Consider the following 23,498-nt stretch of genomic DNA (forward strand, 5'->3'; position numbering starts at 1 on the left):
AATTAAATTATATTAATTAAATAAATTTATTAATTTAATTTAATTAAATAAAAAATGTAATTAATTAAATTAATTTGATTTAATTTAATTAATTTAATTTAATTAATTTAAAAATTGTAATTAATTTAATCTAACTAATTTAATTTAATTAATGTAATTTAATTAATTTATAAATTGTAAATAATATAATTTAATTAATTTAATTTTATTTTATTAATTTAATTAAATTAATTTTTTTAAAGTCGTTTTTTTAAAAAAAACAACCCTAAAAATACCCCTGTACCCCAAAACCCAAACCCAGCCCTAAAACCTAAAAATACCCCTGTACCCCAAAACCCAAACCCAGCCCTGGAACCTAAGAATACCCCTGTACCTCAAAACCCAAACCCAGCCCTGAAACCTAAAAATACCCCTGTACCCCAAAACCCAAACCCAGCCCTGAAACCTAAAAATACCCCTGTACCCCAAAACCCAAACCCAACCCTGAAACCTAAAAATACCCCTGTACCCAAAAACCCAAACCCAGCCCCAAAACCTAAAAATACCCCTGTACCCCAAAACCCAAACCCAGCCTTGAAACCTAAAAATACCCCTGTACCCCAAAACCCAAACCCAGCCCTGAAACCTAAAAGTACCCCTGTATCCCAAAACCCAAACCCAGCCCTAAAACCTAAAAATACCCCTGTACTCCAAAACCCAAACCCAGCCCTGAAACCTAAAAATACCCCTGTACCCCAAAATCCAAACCCAGCCCTAATACCTAAAAATACCCAAACACCCCAAAACATATACCTCAATACCCCAAAACATATACTCCTATACTCATACTTATTTTTAAAATTACTTAAATTAATATATTTCATTTATAATATAAAAAAACATAAATAAATATATTTATTTATAATTAATAATAATTAAATTAATTAAATAATATTAAAAAAAAAAATTATATACTTACCTATACTTACGTTGTAATGGCATGCGTTGTAATAGCATCTGCTATGTAATGTCATGCGTTGTAAAGGCATGCGATGTAATGGATCCAGCGTTGTAAAAGTTGCGTTGTAATAGACTCCCGTTGTAAAAGTTGCGATGTAACAGTGCAATACCTCATAAAACACATTAGATGGTAGTCACACCATATATACTGTGCCAACTGGCACTGGGCAATACTTCCCAGTTTTTAGTAAAGCCATTATGGAGCTTTGAAGTTTGTAGCGAAGAACTCCCAGACTATCAAATCCCACTAGCGGTTGGGATTTGAGCTTGCTGTTGTTTTACCAATTGTAATCTTTGCAATATCATTTGAAAGATCACATAGGTACCTATAGGTTCATATAACAAGACTTAGAATACTTAAGTTCTACTGAACTTAGTTGTTGTAGAGCAAAGGGACTAGCACACCCTGACTACAACTCCTAGAGAGGTTCAGTAGGTAAAGACTTAGTGTAGGTAGTTGCATCACATCCACCTCACTAGAGAATGTCTGGCACAGGAGAGCCCAGTGGACTCCAACCTGTGGAGAGTAACCCTCCCAAGGTACCCTCCAGATTTTCTATCCTCAGTTTCAAGGAACTGAGGCACTTGTGTACAACAAGAAGGCTGAAACAAGGGTCTAACCCTACCATTCAGCAACTCCTAGACCTCTTAGATGAGAATGAGGATCAGAAAGCCTCAGGTACAGCTTCTACAGAGAGTGCAGAAGAGGTCTCACCCTCTACAGAGGATGCCACTGACCCCCCTGTCTAAGAAGATGAAGAGGAGGAGGTTGGGGACGAATCTTAGGAGGATGATGCTAGCCAGGTCCAGGTCAGGAGACTTAGTCAGGCTAACGTAAGCCAATTTGGAGCTGAGAATGGGACAGCCCCATTAAGGCCTCCAAGTGAGCTTAACCAGAGGTATAGGATAGGGAGATCTCTTTCAGGAGATTCTCATCACTCCAATGCTTCTAGGGGTTCTCAGAGGGGAATGACATCTCCTCAGAGGAGAGAACACCAGGCTAGGATGAGGGAAGTCAATCTCAGAATTGAGAGAGAGCAACTTGCCCTGGCCAAGGAGAAACTTGTTTTCGATAGAGAAAGGTAGTTAGGTGGGCTAGAGCCCACTGGTGGCAGCAGTATCCCCAAGGATAAAGATAGGTCATATGACAATAGACACCTGAGTAAGATTGTGCCCCCCTGCAAAGATGGGGATGACATCCACAAGTGGATAACTGCTTTGGAGAGGGCCTGCAAAGTACAGCAGGTTCCCCAAAGGCAGTCAGACTCAGATCTGACCTCTCCCCAAGAATTGGGTAACAGGGCAGATAAATGGGTCAGAACCAGGATTAGGCCTAGAAATCAGGGTAATGACCAGAAGAAAGATTCTAACAAGCCTCAAGAGAAAGGTGGGGATAAATCTATAGACAAGACTTCCCCAGGGCCCCAAAACTCCAATGATGGGGGTGGGACCCAAAACACTTCCTTTAACCCTAAGAAACCTTATTGCCATGCCTGTAAAAAGCCTGGCCACTGGAAGACTGACAGCAGTTGCCCAGAGGCCAACAATAAGGAGAACATACCCCCAAGTAATACTCCCAGACCTCCTGTTACTATTAGTAGTAATCCCCCAGGTTGTGGGAGTGCCCCCAAGAATTTGGCTGGGTTTACTTTGGGAATGCATGGGTCTCTGGCCTAACCAGGTCCCCCACCTTAGCTACTCTTGTCTGTGTAAATGGCATGGGGTTTGCCAACTTCACTGCTTGTCCCAACACTTTGGGCAAGTACAGACAGGAGCCCCACATCAATGGCCAGAAAGTTGAGGCCTACAGAGATACAGGGGCTAGCATCACTATTGTGACTGACAGTCTAGTTCCCGCGGGACAACTTTTCCCTGGGTTCACCTATCAGGTGATAAACATTGATGGAGTGCAGAAAGATCATCCCATGGCGGTAGTAAATCTCAGCTGGGGAGGTGTCACTGGCCCCAAGAGAGTAGCAGTGTCTTCAAACTTGCCTGTAGATTGTCTACTGGGAAATGATCTAGAGATCTCAGCCTGGGCTGAGGTAGAACAAGAAACCCATTCCAAAATGGTAGGCCTTCCCGAAAAGGTTAGTGGGGCTGTGATGGCCACAGCCCCAGCCCAAGCAGAATTCCTTCCTAAAGAGGTTGGAAGGGCTGTGATGGTCACAGCCCAAGCTCAGGCAGACTTCCCTGAAAAGGTTGGCAGGGCTGTGATGGTCACAGCCCACACCCAAACAGAGTTCCTTCCTGAAAAGGTTGGTAGGGCTGTGATGGTCACAGCCCAAACTCAAACAGATTTTAGTGTTGTGAAGCCTGAAACTATGGATCACTCCACTCAAACAGAGAGTATTGGGGAGGAAGAAAAGTCTCCCTCCCACCAGACATTAGGTGAGAGTCAGCCTCCTCACGGAACTGACCCTACCCCTTGTGAAGGAACTGCCCCAGAGGTAGTCAGGCCTAGCCTGGCAGAGCCTCTGATGTCAGTGGACCCTTCCAAGGTGGGACCCAGTCTGGTGCAGGTAACCTGCCCCTCTCTACCCTGCCTCAGTCAGCCCAGGGCTGCAGAGGTCAGGGAGGCCAGTGGTGGACCCCAAAGGGCCCCCTGTCCACAAGAACCACCCCATCAGCAGATTAGGGGCACCAAAGCTAGCAGCCCTAGCAAGGTGAACATTTCAAAAACTCCTGAGGGATCTCCCTTACACTTAGTTAGGAACCTCCCCCAGATGGATTCTATTGGGAACATCCAAACCTGGGACCCAAAGGCCCCAAACCTGACCTGTCCCTCCAGTAAGCCAACCAAAGGGACCCAGCCTCCAGCTTTAGGTAAAAAACATAAATTTGGGGACCCCCTTTTAATTTACTTAGAGCCAGGGAGAAGAGAGGAAGGTATACATACAAAAAAAGAAGTTTCCCTCATGGCCCACATACTTTAAACATTATGACAAAGTTTGTATCAATGTATTGTGTCCTTCAAGATATGCCATTAACACTTTTTATTTTTGGTATATTTTTCCAAACTTTATTTCTTTTTTCAGGATATATATCAAAAAACTTTTTTTTTTTAATAAATTATTCTTACTTTTTTGGGAAATTTCTTTCTTATAAATGTATTATATTTTTCTTAATCCATTTTTGAATATTTCAAATTTCTATACACAGACAAAAAATAAAATAAAAACCACCCTAATATCATCATTCATACAACTTGCTCATACATACATATACCACTCATTCACTCCTCATCCAAACACTCTTTTCTGTACATAAGGTTTTAGCAGAGAATCACTCTGTCTAAGTGAATGTTTATGTGGGAATCCACACCAGGTCTACGCGCGTTTCGGTGGGTTTTGTACTACCTTCTTCAGGACCTCAACAGAATCACTTTCTTCTTATCGGGTGGTTATGGGGTATCTGTAATTACAAACACAACTTATTGTACATATCCCTAATTCCAGATATACAGAAGGACAATTTATTTCATCTTTCTACAATTTGCTAACCATGATTTCATTGGAGTCTAATGAGCACACAACAGTCTTTAACAGAGCTAAGAGATCAATATATACAAAAATGCAGATTTTTTCAATATGTAAGGATTCTTTAAGACTTGCTGTCAAGATTTATGCTTCCAACATCTAAAAATACCTCACTTATATCACTCAGGATGGAACCATATATTCAAGAAAAAGAAGAAGAAATAGATACAGGGCCACATTTCTACCTAGTAAATCACCGTATAAATACTATACAGTGATTGTCTTTCCTGGTCTTCCTTAGATCACACCATAACAAGAGAATTGTTGTTGATTACAATCAATTTTTATTAGATACCAGTTAATTCAAAAATAATTCTTACCCAATACAATAATTTTTAACACAGACAAATGGATACCTACAGACAAATGGGCGCGCTCCAATATATTATCAGGGTATGTATATAATCACAATCACAAGTGGTGCTTGGTGCGGATCCAACACCCACAATGTTCCGTTAAGGCAGAAATAATTCTAAACCAGGTGCCTCCGAGCACACTATTTGTAAGATCGATAACAGTTTTGACACAAATCAATTGGCATATGTCACAGTCCCAATTTCTATGAACAATCAGTCCAGAACTCTCCAGATTAAATTTCTTCTTTGTTTATTTCCATATTTGTACGCCGAAGGCAGTAGTGAGGATACGCGCTACCCGGGGAAAGTGTGATGGTACAAGACTGTAATTGGGGCCACGAATGATGAGATAGAAATCTTAAGGTCACAATAATAGAACTGATACGTATTTGGAGACGAGGACCCCAATTCACAAGGTCACGACTCGTTAGGCATTGAAAATAGTGGTAAGGCGAATATGAAGATAGTGGCTTTAATATAAGGGATCGCAAGCAATAAGGCTATATCGACAACGTATTTGAAAACTGGCGAACTAGAGAAAATAGACTCTGTCCCCATGATGGAAAAATAGAGATTGGTGAGACAGATCAAGAGTGAGAAGGTGATTACAAGAGAGTGAACTTTGAAACTATAGCCCTGAGGAAGTCATCGTGTTGTATAACTACACGACGAAACACGTGTTGGCTGATGTACCGTGAACCCATGTTGTGGCTGATGTACCGTGAACCCATGTTGTGGAAGAATATGGAAATAAACAAAGAAGAACTTTAATCTGGAGAGTTCTGGACTGATTGTTCATAGAAATTGGGACTGTGACATATGCCAATTGATTTGTGTCAAAACTGTTATCGATCTTACAAATAGAGTGCTCGGAGGGACCTGGTTTACAATAATTTTTAAAGTAGCAGTCTTTCCTCGACCTAATTCTTTAGTACGGCTTCTCCATTCAAGATATTTGCTGCTCTTATCTTCAATGTAATTTTCCTAAAAATATATACCAATATATCAGTCTTTACCTTTCTGAAAATATATATGTGAGGACTAAAATTTCTCATATCAGTAAATCACACACTAACCTTGTTTTTTTCGTCTTTTCAAAGTCCTTTCCTATGGTTAGTGTTTTCGTTAATTAGATGGTCACAACTGTGGTTTTGTTTATGAAGCAATATTTTTCAAGATACCTGCAAGAATATTATGAGAATCATAAAGTGCCTTCAAAGTTGTATGCAGGAAAATACTCTCACGGGTATCTGTTAGTTGTCTACATTCGCCATTTTATCCAGGGAACCATTCTACGATATTATCAATGTAGTTCCCATGTACCCGATATCTATCCTAATGGGTTTTATTAATCCCAGAATTTTATCGGGTAGATAGTAGAACCACAGAATCACTTAATTCAGGTTGCCCGCCCTGGTAATAGCAGTTTATAGTCTATGATGGCGGTTGTTTAGAGAAAATTGCGAAACTAGCTATAGCCACAAAAGTACTGCATCGAGGTGTCTGCATTATTCTCGTTAGTTTCTACAAACATTCCCCAAGGTTTTTACTATTATCCAGCTAAATGTTCCAACACTCTACAGTGTTTTCACAATTGTTTACCATATATTTAAACACGCAGTGTATAATCGCAGCATACTAGTTAAATTACGACCTAACCAACTGTCACTACCCAGGTTTCACTCACCAAGTTTTCCGGCATGGTCGTTTGTAACCGTACGCCCGAGAGACAGCAACGTTAAGACTCAACCAGAGCTCTGTATTTGAATGTCTCTGTGGCGCGAAATGATAGTCTTGTGATCTCGATTGCTTACCGCATTCGGCAGGACGTGTACTTTTAAGGAATACCGTCTTTATTATCGCGGGCGCCATCTTTTATAGGTGTTGATCTCTGTATATAGACTTATGTATTACCCCATATTTCAATTCCAGGCACTTGATTTGAGCATATCGTTGTGACTACACATATCATTTTTGAGTTAAGTATTTAGCATAGACTGTTTTTGGACATCGAAATTTTGGTAGATTGAATATTTCGCGTCTTTATCAATGTCAAATTCCGACTCATAACTTTATTGTTATGATATTTAAAGTAAGAGCGGAATTGAAAAAGAGGCGAGCCAAACTTGAATATCCTCATATTTTTATAGTTGGCTCTTGTTGGTGTTGTCTCATTTACATACAAGTGAATTATATTAATCAAAGAGTGAATTTTAACAATCGAAGAGGGACTCAAAACTTCATAAGTTATTATATACAATTATATTAAAGTTAAGGGCAGAGATGCCATGTTCAACAGTAATGATATGATAAGTTTATCAACACGAAATTATAATGGCCGTTTTAATATGATTTAAACCGGAGAATAGATACTCAACAGCAATTTATTTAAAAGAAGAGGAAATCTTACCATTAGGATTTAACAGACCAAAACGAATTTGCAGACAACTAACTCACAATGGTTGGGGGGGGTTTTGTCACATACCATGTTATATCTTCATTTAAACCTTTCCGGATACAATCGAAATGAAAAATCCAGAAACGTTCTCTTTTTTTATGAGTGACCTCTGCTGGGTGACCTATTTTGTTTTGGACCTTTTCTAATATACACCACTTGAATTCAGATTCTTTGTGATTGGTGTCTAGACAATGTTGTACTAGTGGGGCCGTCATTCTTTTGGTCCTTATTGCAGACTTGTGCTCACTAAAGCGAATACGAAATTCACGGCCTGTCTCCCCTATATAGGCCAATCCACATGGGCACAATAGCATGTAAATAATGTTACTACTTCTGCAATAGGTAAGTGATCTTAATTTTACATTTACATTGTTGTAACAAAGATGGTCTGTTATCATGGCTGCTTCACACGCATGGCATGATCCACATTTATGATTTCCCACTATAATAGGGAGACCTGTAATAGATGTTTGAATTTTCTGTACTTTCGATTTATTTCTGGTATGAACCAACAAATCCCGGGGGTTCTTGTTCCTTCTGTAAGCAATTAGTGGTTTTGGGAATTGCATCTCATCATCATCTACATCTAAGATTCGCCAATTTTTGTTAATTACATTTTTGATTTTGTAATTTAACAATGAATGATTGATGGCACAAGTAATTTTGCCATGTGGTTCTCGCTTAGTTCCTTTTAAAAGCGCGTCTCTATCATAGAATTTCGCTCTTTTAAAAGCATGGCGTATGAGGCGATGTGGATAGCCTCGATTTTGGAGTCTTTGTTTCAACGCTTCGTCATGAATTTGGGAATCATCTAAACTTGTACAATTTCGTCTTATGCAGAGAAATTCCCCAAAGGGGATCAAATCTTTTTGGCAATGGGGTTGAAAACGACCAAATTGTAGTTTTGTATTTTTTGCAGTCGGTTTTCTGAACAGGCTCACCTGTTGAATACCACAACTCCCATCAATTAAAATGTCCAAAAACTCAACTTGGTTTGTGCTATGATTTGAGGTGAACTTCATTTTTTTTTTTGAAGACCTTTATTGTACCTCTAATGGTATACACAGCTTCCAGCCTACAACCCCCTGGGCCGACCGCGATTTAGTCATTAACATTCTGTAATATTAGGATAACACAGCCTTTGTGCCGATATCCCAGGGGTACGGCGGCGTTTAGTAACAATGTGGGTACACAATTTACAGTATGAGTAGAAATCTGGATAGGTCCGTGATTTTTCTTTTTTTAAAACAAACTTGTTGAAATTGCATCAGACAGAATAGACGACATGAGCAACCATGTGTGTAGTATTTGCTTTACCTATTATACTTAACACTTGGCATTTCGGTTCAGTCATAGGATACAGGCATAACTTCTTTGCAACATACTTTCCGTTTCATACATCAAGTAAACTTCATTACTTTTCCATCTAAGGCGAAAGTTTTCTTCATGCTATCTACTGAACATAGTCGTTTGCTATCCTCTCATCTCACCAGTCAAGGGGTATATATGGTCTCTATCCGACTATGAACATTCGCAGGTTGTTCCGTTTGCTAGGGGAACCGTTTGTGGATGCCCCGTCCCCGGTTGTCTTATCGGTGGACCTAGAGAAGGCTTTTGATAGCCTGGAGTGGGACTACCTTTGCACGGTGCTGCGGAGATTCGGCCTCGGTGAGGGCTTCATCAGATGGACCGCGGTTCTCTATGCCTCCGCATCGGCCAGGGTCCGGGCGGGACCACTGATTTCCTCGCAATATCCGGTAGAACGAGGCACGAGGCAGGGGTGTTCGTTGTCCCCACTTCTCTTTGCGCTGGCGGTGGAACCACTCGCGCTGCATCTTCGATCGGGAGCCCACTATATGGGCCTGTGGACGCCTTCGGGCCCGCACTACGTTTCGCTGTATGCTGACGATCTGTTGCTCTTCCTAGAGGACCCGCTCGACGCTTTACATGGAGCGGCGACGGCGCTCACGGAGTTTGGGGAGGTTTCGGGCCTCCGGGTGAATTGGTCCAAGACCTGTCTTTTCCCGGTTCGTAAGGGTGCCCCCGCCCCTACTCTAAGTAGGGAGATTAGATGGGAACCCGACTGCTTTAAGTACCTGGGGGTATTCGTTTATCACGACCCATCCGACCTCCTGGATGGGAACATTGCCCGCAGCACTCGAGCACTTCGAGGCTGCATGGACTTCTGGGCCACGCTGCCGCTCTCGGTGGCGGGACGGATCGCTCTGCTTAAAATGGTGGCGCTTCCCAGGCTCTTATATTATTTCCGGACACTACCGATCTGGGTCCCACCGGCCACGTTTCGGCTATTACGATCTATGGTGGTCGGATTCCTCTGGGGCTCGGGCCGCCGTCGGGTGGCCCTCAAGACCCTGATGAGGCCGAAAGATGAGGGGGGGCTTGCGGTGCCAGACTTTGAAAAGTATTATCTGGCGGCGCAGCTCCAGACCTTCACCCAGGAGATCGCCCGGGAATTCCGGGGCCCGGAAGACAGAAGGGGGACGGGCATGGCCAGGCATGTTCTCTCCTTCATAGCGCTGCGACAACGATTGGCCCTGCGGGATTTGTCGTTGGAGGAGCGGACCGTCCGCCTGTGTTGGAATCGGGCTCACGCCCGAGGCCATCTGAGAACACCGTATGCGCCCGAAATACCTTTGGGGATGCTGACGGCCCTCCCCCATGGAGGCGATTGGTCACGATTGGCGGCCTGGGAGGACGCCGGCCTACAGCTAGTTGGGGATCTGTATGAGGACGGGGCGCTCTTGCCCTTCCAGGATCTTATCGACCGCTTCGAGATCCCCCGTGGTGACTTTCTGTTGCACTCGGCCATTGTTCGAGCGATCCAGGCACACTGGAAGAGCGGGCAGGAGGAACCCGCCTTATCTCCGGTGTGCCAATACGTGATGATGTCTGCGGGCACGGTGAAGGCGGTCACTTGCCTTTACGGTAGATTGATCAACGAAGGGTTGGCTCCTCTCACTACTTTGAGAAACCGCTGGGAGGAGGACATTGGCAGGGAGATCCCGGAAACGACCTGGTCCCAGTTGGTGCGGCGAGCCTGGAAGGGCACACGCCACGCCCGTTTTCAGCTGGTCCACTATTACGTTCTCCATAGAGCATATCTGACCCCAGTGAAAATTAAGCGATATTTTGCCACAAATTCGGCGGATTGCCCTAGGTGCCCAGCTCAGGAGGCGGACCTCCTCCACATGTTATGGGCCTGCCCGGGATTATCATTCTACTGGGTGGAAGTGGGGAAGACCCTGGAGGAGGTGACGGGGAGATCCTTATCATTTGATGCGGCGGTGGGACTCCTACACTGGTTCCCTCATACCCCCAAGAATAAAATCTCCAGCAAATGTATCGACTTAGGGCTCCTTCTTGCTAAGCGAGAGGTGACCAGGAACTGGAAGGCACGAGTTGGTCCGACAGGAAGTCGATGGCACAGCAAGCTCTTGAAGTGGGCGGCGGGGGAGAGCACACTGAGATACCAACTGGCTTGGAGGCAGCGTAATGAGAAGGCACAGGAGGCAGCGTTGGAGTGGGAAATGTTAGTGCAGGCTCTCAGGGATTATTGCGCCCCCAGCGACTCTGAAGGTGAAGAAGCGACTCGCCCCGAGTCCCATTGAAACATTTGCACTATTAGTCCTGTTGCTTTCCCCGTGGGTCCCATAGCAGATCCTGTTGCGGTTGTTCTCAGGCGCTGATGGCGGGGTTGGGTGGGATTTACTTTGGTTAGTAGTATTTTGAGGGTGGGGGTTTTTCTTTTGGGTTTATAGGCTTGTTTGGAAAAGCAGATGACGGACAGTGGATCATCCGGACCAGCTCTGACATCCTTCTGAGCCCCCATTGAATTTCGCCGCCCGACCCCAGGGTTGTGGGCTGGAAGGCTGTGTACGGAACTTACGGTGCGGGGACAGAGGGTTGTATTTCGCTGATATTGCTTGTATTATAATGCTGGTCGATTTTGTAACGATTTACTAATTCCTGCAATAAAAATATATTTAAAAAAAAAAAAAAAAAGGTGGGACCCAGTCTGGAGCAGGTAACCTGCCCCTCTCTACCCTGCCTCAGTCAGCCCAGGGCTGCAGAGGTTAGGGAGGCCAGTGGTGGACCCCAAAGGCCCCCCTGTCCACAAGAACCACCCCATCAGCAGATTAGGGGCACCAAAGCTAGCAGCCCTAGCAAGGTGAACATTTCAAAAACTCCTGAGGGATCTCCCTTACACTTAGTTAGGAACCTCCCCCAGATGGATACTGTTGGGCACAGCCAAACCTGGGACCCAAAGGCCCCAAACCTGACCTGTCCCTCCAGTAAGCCAACAAAAGGGACCCAGCCTCCAGCTTTCAGTAGCCAGAGGTTGACCCTGAGAGTACAGTGCAACCCAGTCAAGGAAAGAAAGGCCTATATGGTAGAAAGTGATTGGAGGAAGCTGAGCCCTACATTAGAGGAGCCTCACTTCAGTACTCCATCTCAACACCAGCCTTTTACTTTGCCAAAACACACCAAAGGTAGAGATTCCCTATGGTGGAGACCCTATGATACCCTTAGGTTAAGGGATAGCTTAGTGGACCATGAGACAGGGGGTTACCATGCTAGTGCAGGTTCTTCCTTATATGGCCACGTAGGCAATATAGGCTTACCTGGTCAAGGATAGCCTTATCTCCTTTCGTTTGGGGGGGGGGTGTGTGTAGGAAGGTGGATACCTGACTATGGTTACCCCAGATTTTTTGCCTAGTGTTTAGCTGGTTTTCGACTTAGTTGGCCTGGGATCCTGCTAATCAGGGCCCCAGGCTATCTGCTCTCTCTTTAAAATGGACTCCATGTACCCTATGTACATCTCCAATTGGATACTGGGTCACCGTATGAGCCCCTGTACAGTGTACTATAGGTACCCAGGGCATAGGTGCATCCAAGGCCTACCAGGGGCTGCAGCATGTATTATGCCACCCCTGGCTGGCCACCCAAATTGACACAACTGGATGATCACTCAGCTGGGGCAAGGTCATGTAATCACCCCTTGCTTAGATATAGTATACCTATATCTAACCTTATATCTAGACACATATATACCTATAAGTCACTCCTATGGCAGGCCTTAACAATCCTGGAGGCAGAGTGCTTGGTTTTATGTGAAATGGTGCTCTAGCATGAGCTGAGCCTGTCTGCAGCTTTCGGAACCCTGTTCTTATAGCTGTTCTAGGATATTGCCATACCATATACTCTTAAGTGCATTATGTACCTCGCGGTCAGATGCTAACTATGGTTTGGCTTTATCAAAACATGTCGAGTAAGGTGTCATACGATTTGGAATACTACCCCCTCGCCAGTTCTGGTGACGGGGGTAGAATTCCACCCTTCTAGAGGGAGAAGACATGTTGTTCCTACTATTCCCGGTTAAAGTTAACCAGAGCCTCAGCATCACAAAATGGATGCTGCTGCCACAGACACAAGTCTGACCTCCTGCTGCTGGGAGTCCTTGCAGCGAGGGAGGCTTGGACAATAGGCTTTCTGCCTTGGGAGGTGCTAGCACCACCCCAGACAGTACTTTGTGTATTGGGACAGGGAGGGCTGAAAGGATTGAGACACTGCTTGGGGCACATAAGGTGTCCCGTGCATAGGCACTCCAGCCCCAGCTCTGGCATGAAACTAGACAAAGGGAAAGGGGTATAACCGCCCCCTTCCCTGGTCCCACCCATAGGAGGGACCTAGCAGGTAATCCAGCCCCTAAGATTGGTATATAGGTAGGAGCTGAGTCTAGAGACTTTAGATTATCCTGACTGAAACTTTGAAATGAAACTCTGGACCTTCATCACTCTACTTTGGAAGAAGACGACTGAAGAATCTCCCTTGTGGTCAAGGAGTGACCACTCTGCACAAGCAGGCACTATCCAGCACTCAATGACTTGCTTTGCCACCGCCTCCCGCTGGAGCCCGAGCACAGAGCCTGACAAGAACCAGATTCCCAGACATCTAACAGCCCGATCCACAGTCCCTGCAAAGCTGAGACCCGTGGAGGCGGCGTGAGACATGGGACCGGCCATCTTGAAAAGTCTGCAACCTGCTAACTGTGCAGCCCCCGAGGCCTCCTCGAAGCTGTGCATTGGGGATTGAGAAGCCCCAGCCCCAAGCAGCATCTGCACGAAAGATCAGCCCTGCACACTCCACGAGTTCTGCGTGGGGCCCTTTTGCATTTTCCTGCTTGATGCGTCTGCCTGGTCACTTGCCCGTTGGCTAGTGGCCATCTTGGTGATGAATCTGTAAAACTACACCACTGGTCTGGTTGCTCCAGACTGGCCCTTGCTTCCCTCAAAAGAAGCAGCCCCTCAGACCTTGCTGGTCTGAGTAAGAAGCCTACATAGATTCCTGTGTGGGTTGCCTTTGCCAAGGCTTGTTGACTCTAATCTTGAAACCGACACCACCGACAGCGAGAACCTTTGTGGGACAGTCCTTGCCTGCCTCCTGGTCATCGTTGACGCCTCCTGGTCCATGTGGCTGCAGAGACAAGCTTCCCATCAGCACCTGATTGCAACACAACATCACCTGGTTCTATCCTGGTTCCATCCTGGTCACTGGCTAGTGACTCAGACTCTGTCCCCTCTGCTTTCAGGTCCTCTACATCTTTGATCCACCCTTGGATCCACCCGGACTCTTCTCTTCTGGCCGCCTGCAGCATCTTTTCTCCAAGGCTCCATAGATCTCCACGAAGAAACCCAACACATTTTGGGACCTATGCACCCGCTTCCTGTGGGTTCGGTAACGCGAGTACTACGGTGCTCCTGTAAAGGTTTACACTCCTAGTGTCCTAGTTTCAAGTGGTTAAGTTCTAGTCCAGTCGGAAGACTCCCAAACCTTTAACTTTATAACTTTTACGCACCCATTGACTTCTATGTGTGTATGCGTGTGCCTTTAGACACTGCACACGCATCCCGTGGGCCTCCTGCTCCCTAACCATTGTTAGTCCAGTGTAGCCCCAGCGATTCCCAAGGCCCTAGGCCTTACCATTGTTCGTGACCTGGTACTTATACTACTTTTTTAACATATGGTTTGACGGGCCACCCCGCCCTATCCATAATTGTGCAACTATTGTATGTTATATTAAGTTACTTGTTATGCGCTTGTGCTTCTGTGCTCATAAAGAGTTCAGGGGTTTGTTTAGAAATAAATACATATATATTTTGAATATATATCCTGTGTGGTGTCCTTTCATTTGGTATTAAAGGGATTGCATATGGTAAAACAGCTGGCTTCACATGCCCTCTTGAGTTTAGCCTAAGACTGCTTTGTCCATGCTACCCCTAGGATAGCTGGTCTATAAGGTTGACTTTACTACCATCACCATAAGGGTTGTTTGGACTGGTGCAAGGTGCTCACTAGAATAGTGAACATCATATACCAGGCCAACTTCTCAAAGCCCATGCCCACAACTGACTACTTTTCCCCTAACGTTCTTTCCCCCTTATAATGTATATAGTGGCCAGCTGTATAGCCTATGTCCATCTGCTGCAACTGTCCTTTCCAATGCTGTATTGGGTGTTGTGATTGGTGCTGTGGTTCCTGAGATTACCCGCCTCAAAGGTTTAGGCTCTCTCTTTATAATATTAGTATGGAAAACAACTAGCTCTGTGTGTACTCTGTATATTAATTTTCAATTGTACATTATATAAAAACATTTATTAAAATCAACTTCATAGAATAGAAAAGGTGAACTCTTGAAAACTTAACAGTGGCTGATTTTACACATTAATTGTGGGAGACCCCTCACCTGGTTGGAACTTAAAGTACTGGTGGTGCTGATGATGAGTAACGTTTTGCTCTTGTTCGTAGAAGGGAAGCTTCTGTCTGTTATGAGAAAAATGGTGCATGTTAAAAAGCAAGCATTCGTCAGTTGTGCCAAAAAGTGTAGCATGTTATGGCTAAGCATAAATAAAAACGCCCTCCCCTTCAGAAAGGGGAATTTTTAGTTTAGACTAGAGAGTCACAAATAATTACATTTCTCTATGTAGTAACATTTTTTTTCATTCCTAGACAAAATAGGGAGTGGTGTATATGGCATCCAAAAATATGAAATGTATTTTTTAGGCGGAACACCATCGGCACAGCCCACCACCAGTGCCAGGCCCAGCGCGGAGGTGGTCACTCCAGGGGTGGATGCGGTGCCATCAGGAACTGATGTGGGGGATGCCTCGGTAGTGGCGGGCAGTGGTAAGCTATTATATTCCTTACTTAATGAGATTGTAGAGTAGGCTCGCTGCAGGGGTGTATAAGTTGTACAGTACAAGTACACGTTACTGTTAAGAAGACTTACAAATTTAGAACTAAGTTTTTGTCAACCAAGTAGAAGACAGTCACCCTTGACTTCGCATTAGCAATAGCATTAGCGTCGGGAGTTGACGAGTAACCAATGGCCTCCTCTAAATTTGACTTCAACTCAGCTGTGAAGGAAGAGCAAGTTAAATTAATGACTGGCAAAGAATGATAAGTGTTTTTGAATGCAGGCACAGGTGGCTGGGAATCTGATGCATGGCCGGTTGAAGGCTGAAGCAAGGAAGGGTGGAAGGAGAAAGAAAAGAGGACTGCCTGGGTGGGTGAAACAGAAACTGTATGTGTGCACAATATATCCTTTGGGTCAAATTCAAATGCAAGTCAAGCACGGATGCATGGGTGGCGGTTTACAAAATAAAATAAAAAGGGTGTTTTTCAGTAGGAAAAAGTAAGGTTTGTCCAGTTGAGACATTAAGAAGAATGATTGACATTTATTTTGAATGGATGGATGCCTGGATGTATATTCCTCATAGATAGCATAGGTGTATGTAGAGTAGATAGAGTAGACGGTCACTGGATGAAAAGTGTTACTTTGAAGAGCATTTAACACCGCACGTCCATGCCAGAGTAGCAAAGCCGAGGAGAGTAGAAGTTGTAATTTTTCAGAATACTCCCTTGACTAACAGTAGTTTGCAAGCACAGCATATATTGTGTATCAACATTGTATAGTTCACATTATCAAGTCAAGTCACAAGTGCCTATCTCCGGCGATTATGGCGATCACTCACTACCTATGTTAATAATTTTTTTTCACCTGTGTCATTCATGTGTGGCCTATCGGTGTTCACTCAATCAATAAAAACAAAGCACCTAAAGTCATCCCTTATATAAGCAAATATCCTGTGAAGGATAGATGATCATATTATCTTCTTCATTTTCCTTTTGTAGTAGTCAGGGGCAGGGCAGGGTGAAAGTTAAATTAATTGAGCAGTAGCCCTTGTAACAGAGTATGGCCAGTGCCACCCGTAATAGAAAAGGTAGAGCTTCCCCACCTGCATGTACTGGAAACATTAACGCGAGTCTGCGTGATCATGGCTTGCGTCTGTTTTTCTTGGATGCAAGCTGACTGCGCTGGCATTATGCCGGCTTCCACAAGTTTACGTACTAATTTCACTAAACAAGAGAGAAGAAGAAGACTGGTGTACTGTCTGAGTCTAATGTAGTGAGTCCATATAGTGCTAATAGAATTCCTGAAACTCCCAAAAATTGTAGAGAAGAGGCCGACGAAGTGGGAGGTTAGATATATACATGCCACAAATGTTATGTACTGTGCTTGCAAGTTGCTAGTGCTACTGTGACACAACTTTCTGTTGAATTATTTTGTGTTAATCTTAAAGAGTATTGGTTACAGTATTTTTTCTTTCTTCATATAGATTCTCCTTATAAACTATCAAGGAAGGAGTTGGTTATCCGGGCCAGGCAGTGGAAGCTGGAAGCAATTGTCGCCGAATATCGGCGGCTGGTGGCTCAGGAGGAAGAGGATGGCTCTCAGTCAACATCAACAACAGCTGCATCCTCCCCTACTGCCCCTGGGTCATACAGCCAGCGCAATCCTTCAGCGGTACGGTGCTGTGGTCCGGCCGAGCAGCGAAACCAACAGCTGCCCCCCACAGTACCAGCAAGGCTCGTATGCACCGACTAACCCTGCGAGTGGCATACCTTGAGCAGGAGGTGGAGAGTCAGAAAGCCCTGCTAAAGGTCCTCTGGAGAGAGCTGTGTGACCACCTGGCCACAGAACACCGCCGGCCAAAGTAGAGAGAGACTGTCCCTTGCCCCTTTTTTAAAGACTTTTGGGGGAGGGGGGCGAATTGGGCGTTGGGGTTTCGGAACTTTTCAGGACATTTCATGGACATTGGTTGGGGTTAGGAAGGGGGGTGGGTCGGGTCTTGTGGGATAGTTTTTTTTGTTAGGGTCGAAATAATTATTTCTTTTCCACTTAAACATAGCATAGTGTTTTTACTGTTTTGTGGGGGAGGCAGGGGGGGTTAACTGTATGTTTGTTTTCCTGAAACTTAACTGGCTGGTTGATTCAAATTGTCAAAGTAATCGCCCAAATTTGTACAAAAGTGCCACTGACAGAGTTAGTGAATTCAATTGTCCTACTACTTTACTAGTACTACCGTCAGTCTCTCCTCTCCTCCTACTCCATTATTCTTCCTCCCCCAAAATGTTTATCTTACCTGTGATTCGTGTTTGAGAATAGGGCTAGGCACAGGGCTGGCTGCATGGCAAATGGCGATTAAGGTTTGCTATGGAATCCGGTACGGATGAAATGGCATTGTTGTGGCAGTAGCAGCATATGAAAAAAAGGAAATGAGACATTGAGTGGCCTGAGGAGCAATAGAAAAGTACGATAGTACATAGTACGTACACAAGAACAGTGCCATAAATTGTACCCTAAGCAATGCTAAAGTATTCAATCAAAAGTTAACTACTAGTTGCGTGGATTATGGCTACTACAAGAACTAGTACTGAAGGACACAGCAGCGTAAGCTTTCGTCACGTGTAGGAGGATGTTGTTGTTGATGAATCCACTCAATGGCGGACATGAAATTCTGAATTGATTTGCAAATACTCATGGGTGTGTGTCAAGCAGAATAAGAATATATCCTCGGATTCCTTGACCTGCCATGAAATAGATTTTCTGTTGCTTTTGACCTTATCCTCCCCAGCAAGCGTGTGGAATTATTGGTGTCATTTACTCACACCTCATTGAAAACCACGCAGCCCGGGGGAAGAGGGGTAGGGTTTGAAAAATGGATGGGAATGAAAGTTTTTGGGAAAGTTTTTTGGAGAGAGAAAAAAAAACAACATGGACAAACAACAAATGAAGAAAAACAAATCTTTGGATATGAACATATCCATAAATCTTTTAAGGGACATAAAGGAAGTGCATGCATGAAGTTGTTTGCTAAATGGATGGTTAGGTTACTGAAAAGTAGTACTTATACTACAACTTACTAACTAGTACTAAACAATTAGACATAAAGGAAGTGCATGCATGAAGTTGTTTGCTAAATGGATGGTTAGGTTACTGAAAAGTAGTACTTATACTACAACTTACTAACTAGTACTAAACAATTAGACAGTACAGGGCTGCAGTAATTACACAGTTTCACTTGCCTATCTGCCCTCAGAGAGAATAAACACTTAGTAGTACATTACATTGCCTGGGATCCTGCTAATCAGGGCCCCAGGCTATCTGCTCTCACAGTAAAATGGAGTCCAGGTACTTTAGGTACATCTCCAATTGGATATTGGGTCTCCTTATGAGCCCCTGTATAGTGTACCATAGGTACCCAGGGCATAGGTGCATCCAAGGCCTATCAGGGGCTGCAGCATGTATTACGCTAGCCCTGGCTAGCCATCCAAACTGACACAACTGGCTGATCACTCAGCTGGGGCAAGGTCCTATAATCACCCCTTTCTTAGGTATAGTATTCCTATACCTACCCTTATATATAGACACATATATACCTATAAGTCACTCCTATGGCAGGCCTTGACAATCCTGAAGGCAGAGTGCTTGGTTTTATGTGAGATGGTGCTCTAGCATGAGCTGAGTCTGTCTGCAGCTTTCGGAACCAAGTCCTTATAGCTGTTCTATGATATAGCCATACCATATACTCTTAAGTGCATTATAATCCTCGTGGTTAATGCTAACTTTGGTTTGGCTTTATCAAAACATGTTGTGTAAGGTGTCATACGCTTTGGAATACTAGCCCCCCACCAGTCCTGGTGGTGGGGGTAGCATTCCACCCTTCTAGAGGGAGAAGACATGTAGTTGTAGCTTTACCGGTTAAAGTTAAACAGAGCCTCAGCATCACAAAATGGATGCTGCTGCCACAGACACGAGTCTGACCCCCTGCTGCTGGACGAAACTTGGGCAGGGGAGGCCTGGACAATAGGTTCTCTGCCTTGGGAGGTGCTAGCACCTCCCCGGACAGGCTATAGTGTATTGGGGCAGGGTGGGTTGCAAGAAATGAGACACTGCCTGGGGCATACAAGGTGCTCCATGCATAGCCCAGTTCAAACCAGTTGCTGGGGCACTCCAGCCCCAGCTCTGATGCGAAACTGGACAAAGGGAAAGGGGTGTAACTACCCCCTTCCCAGGTTCCACCAATAGGAGGGACCTAGCAGGTAATCCAGCCCCTTAGATTAGTATAAAGCTTGGAGCTGTGTCTAGAGACATTAGATTATCCTGAACTGAAACTCTGAAACAAAACTCTGGACCTTCAACATTCTACTGCAACTAGAAGACTGAAGAATCTCCCTGTGGTCAAGGAGTGACCACCCTGTGCAAACAGGCACCAACAGTAACTTGCCAGTTTGCTTTGTCAACGATCCCGCCGGAACCCGAAGACTTAGCAATGCAGCCTCTTGACTTCCAGACTTCCCTGACTCTGACCCACATCCACAGCAAAGCTGAGACCCGTGGCGGACACGAGAGACGTGGGACAGGACCTCATGCAGTACCTGCTTTTTCCTAACTGTGTAGCTTCTGAGGCGTCCTCAAAGTTGTGCATTGGGGATTGAGAAGCCCCAACCACGAGCAGTAAGTGCACTGAAGCTCAGCCCTCCACACTCCACGAGTGCTGCATGAGGCCTGTGCCTGCATTTCTCCTCGACGCATCTTCACGGTTGCTAGCCCATTGGCTAGTGGCCCTCCTAAATACATCCTTTTGGAACAACACCGCTTGCCTGGTTGCTCTGGGCTTGCTCCTGCTTTCCTGTAAAGGGGAAGCTCCCCAGACCTTGCTGGCCTGAACAGATGCCGATCTTCCCTTCCTGTGTGGATTGACTTTGCCAAGGCTTGTTCGGTCCAATCCGGATACCGACACCACCAACAGCTAGATACTTGGTCGGACAGTTCGTATCCAGCACCTGGTCTTCGTCAACGCCTCCTGGTTCACGTGGCTGCAGAGACAAGCTTCATCTCCTCACCTGATTGCATCTCGACATCGCCTGGATCCTTCCTGGTTCCTTCCTGGTCACTGGCTAGTGACCCAGACTCTGTCACCTCTGCTTTCAGGTTCTTCACTGCTCCGATCCACCCTTGTATCCATCCGGACACTTTCTTCCTGGTCGCTTGCAGCACTTTCTTGCAGCTCTCCATAGTAGTGATCGACGAAACCCGACACAAAAGAACACCTATGCACCCGGCTTCCCTGGGTGAGGTAACTCGAGTACTCCGGTGCTCCCGTGGGTAATAACTATCCAAGGGTCCTAGTTTAACTGGGTTTTCCTGTAGTCCACCTGAAAGTGTCCGAAATCAACTACTTTGTAACTTTTAGGTTCCCATTGAAAGTCTATGGTAACCCGCTTATGTGTTTAAACACTGCATACACATCCTGTGGGACTCCTACTTCGTAACCTTTGGTTGTTCAGTGTAGCCCTAGCGATTTCCTAGGCCCTAGGCCTACTCACCTTTCCTGAAGTGGTCCTTATACCACTTACTTAGTATATGGTTCGTGAGGCCTCTAGGGCAGAATTGTATTTGTGCAACTTATAGTATGCTTATTGAGTAACTTGTGCTGTATCTCGAACCCTGACCTCATAAAGAGTGCAGAGGGGATGTGTTAGTAATAAATACATATATATTTGATATATACCTTGTGTGGTGTCCTTTTATTTGGTATTCAAGGAGTTGGTTATCCGGGCCAGGCAACGGAAGCTGGAGGCAATTGTCGCCGAATATCGGCGGCTGGTGGCTCAGGAGGAGGAGGATGACTCTCAGTCAACATCAACAACAACAGCTGCATCCTCCTCCGCTGCCCCTGGGTCATACAGCCAGCACAATCCTCCAGCGGTACGGCGCTGTGGTCCGGCCGAGCAGCGAAACCAACAGCTGCCCCCCACAGTACCAGCTAGGCTCATATGCACCGACTAACCCTGCGAGTGGCATACCTTGAGCAGGAGGTGGAGAGTCAGAAAGCCCTGCTCAAGGCCCTCTGGAGAGAGCTGTGTGACCACCTGGCCACAGAACACCGCCGGCCAAAGTAGAGAGAGACTGTCCCTTGCCCCTTTTTTAAAGACTTTTGTGGGGGGTGGGGGGGGGGGAAATGGGCATGGGGGTTTTGGAACTTTTCAGGACATTTCATGGACATTGGTTGGGGTTAGGAAGGGGGGTGGGTCGGGTCTTGTGGGATAGTTTATTTTTGTTAGGGTCGAAATAATTATTTCTTTTCCACTTAAACATAGCATACTTGTTTTTACTGTTTTGTGGGGGAGGCAGGGGGGGTTAACTGTACGTTTGTTTTCCTGAAACTTAACTGGCTGGTTGATTCAAATTGTCTAAGTAATCGCCCAAATTTGTACAAAAGTGCCACTGACAGAGTTAGTGAATTGTCCTACTACTTTACTAGTACTACCGTCAGTCTCTCCTCTCCTCCTACTCCATTATTCTTCCTCCCCCAAAATGCTTATCTTACCTGTGATTCGTGTTTGAGAATAGGGCTAGGCACAGGGCTGGCTGCATGGCAAATGGCGATTAAGGTTGGCTATGGAATCCGGTACGGATGAAATGGCATCGTTGTGGTGGTAGTAGTAGTGGTACACACTGGCAGTAGCAGCATATGAAAAAAAGGAAATGAGACATTGAGTGGCCTGAGGAGCAATAGAAAAGTACGATAGTACATAGTACAGTACACAAGAACAGTGCCATAATTTGTAGCCTAAGCAATGCTAAAGTATTCAATCAAAAGTTAACTACTAGTTGCGTGGATTATGGCTACTACAAGAACTAGTACTGAAGGACACAGCAGCGTAAGCTTTCGTCATGTGTAGGAGGATGTTGTTGTTGATGAATCCACTCAATGGCGGACATGAAATTCTGAATTGATTTGCAAGTCAAGCAGAATAAGAATATATCCTCAGATTCCTTGACCTGCTTTGAAATAGATTTTCTGTTGCTTTTGACCTTATCCTCCCCAGCAAGCGTGTGGAATTATTGGTGTCATTTACTCACACCTCAATGAAAACCACGCAGCCCGGGGGAAGAGGGTTAGGGTTTGAAAAATGGATGGGAATGGGAGTTTTTGCGAAAGTTTTTTGAGAGAGAAAAAAAACACAACATGGACAAACAACAAATGAAAAAAAACAAATCTTTGGATATGAACATATCCATAAATCTTTTAAGAGACATAAAGGAAGTGCATGCATGAAGTTGTTTGCTAAATGGATGGTTAGGTTACTGAAAAGTAGTACTTATACTACAACTTACTAACTAGTACTAAACAATTAGACAGTACAGGGCTGCAGTAATTACGCAATTTCACTTGCCTATCTGCCCTCAGAGAGAATAAACACTTAGTAGTACATTACATTGCCTGGGATCCTGCTAATCAGGGCCCCAGGCTATCTGCTCTCACTGTAAAATGGACTCCATGTTCTTTAGGTACATCTCCAAGTGGATATTGGGTCACCTTGTGAGCCCCTGTATAGTGTACCATAGGTACCCAGGGCATAGGTGCATCCAAGGCCTACCAGGGGCTGCAGCATGTATTATGCCACCCCTGGCTGGCCATCCAAATTGACACCACAGGCTGATCACTCAGTTTGGGCAAGGTCGTGTAATCACCCCTTGATTAGATATAGTATTCCTATATCTACCCTTATATATAGACACATATATACCTATAAGTCACTCCTATGGCAGGCCTTGACAATCCTGAAGGCAGAGTGTTTGGTTTTATGTGAGATGGTGATCTAGCATGAGCTGAGCCTGTCTCCAGCTTTCAGAACCATGTCCTAATAGCTATTCTATGATATAGCCATACCATATACTCTTAAATGCATTATAATCCTCGCGGTTAATGCTAA

Source organism: Lissotriton vulgaris, chromosome 5 (assembly GCF_964263255.1).
Source record: "Lissotriton vulgaris chromosome 5, aLisVul1.2, whole genome shotgun sequence".
Lineage (NCBI taxonomy): Eukaryota > Metazoa > Chordata > Amphibia > Caudata > Salamandridae > Lissotriton > Lissotriton vulgaris.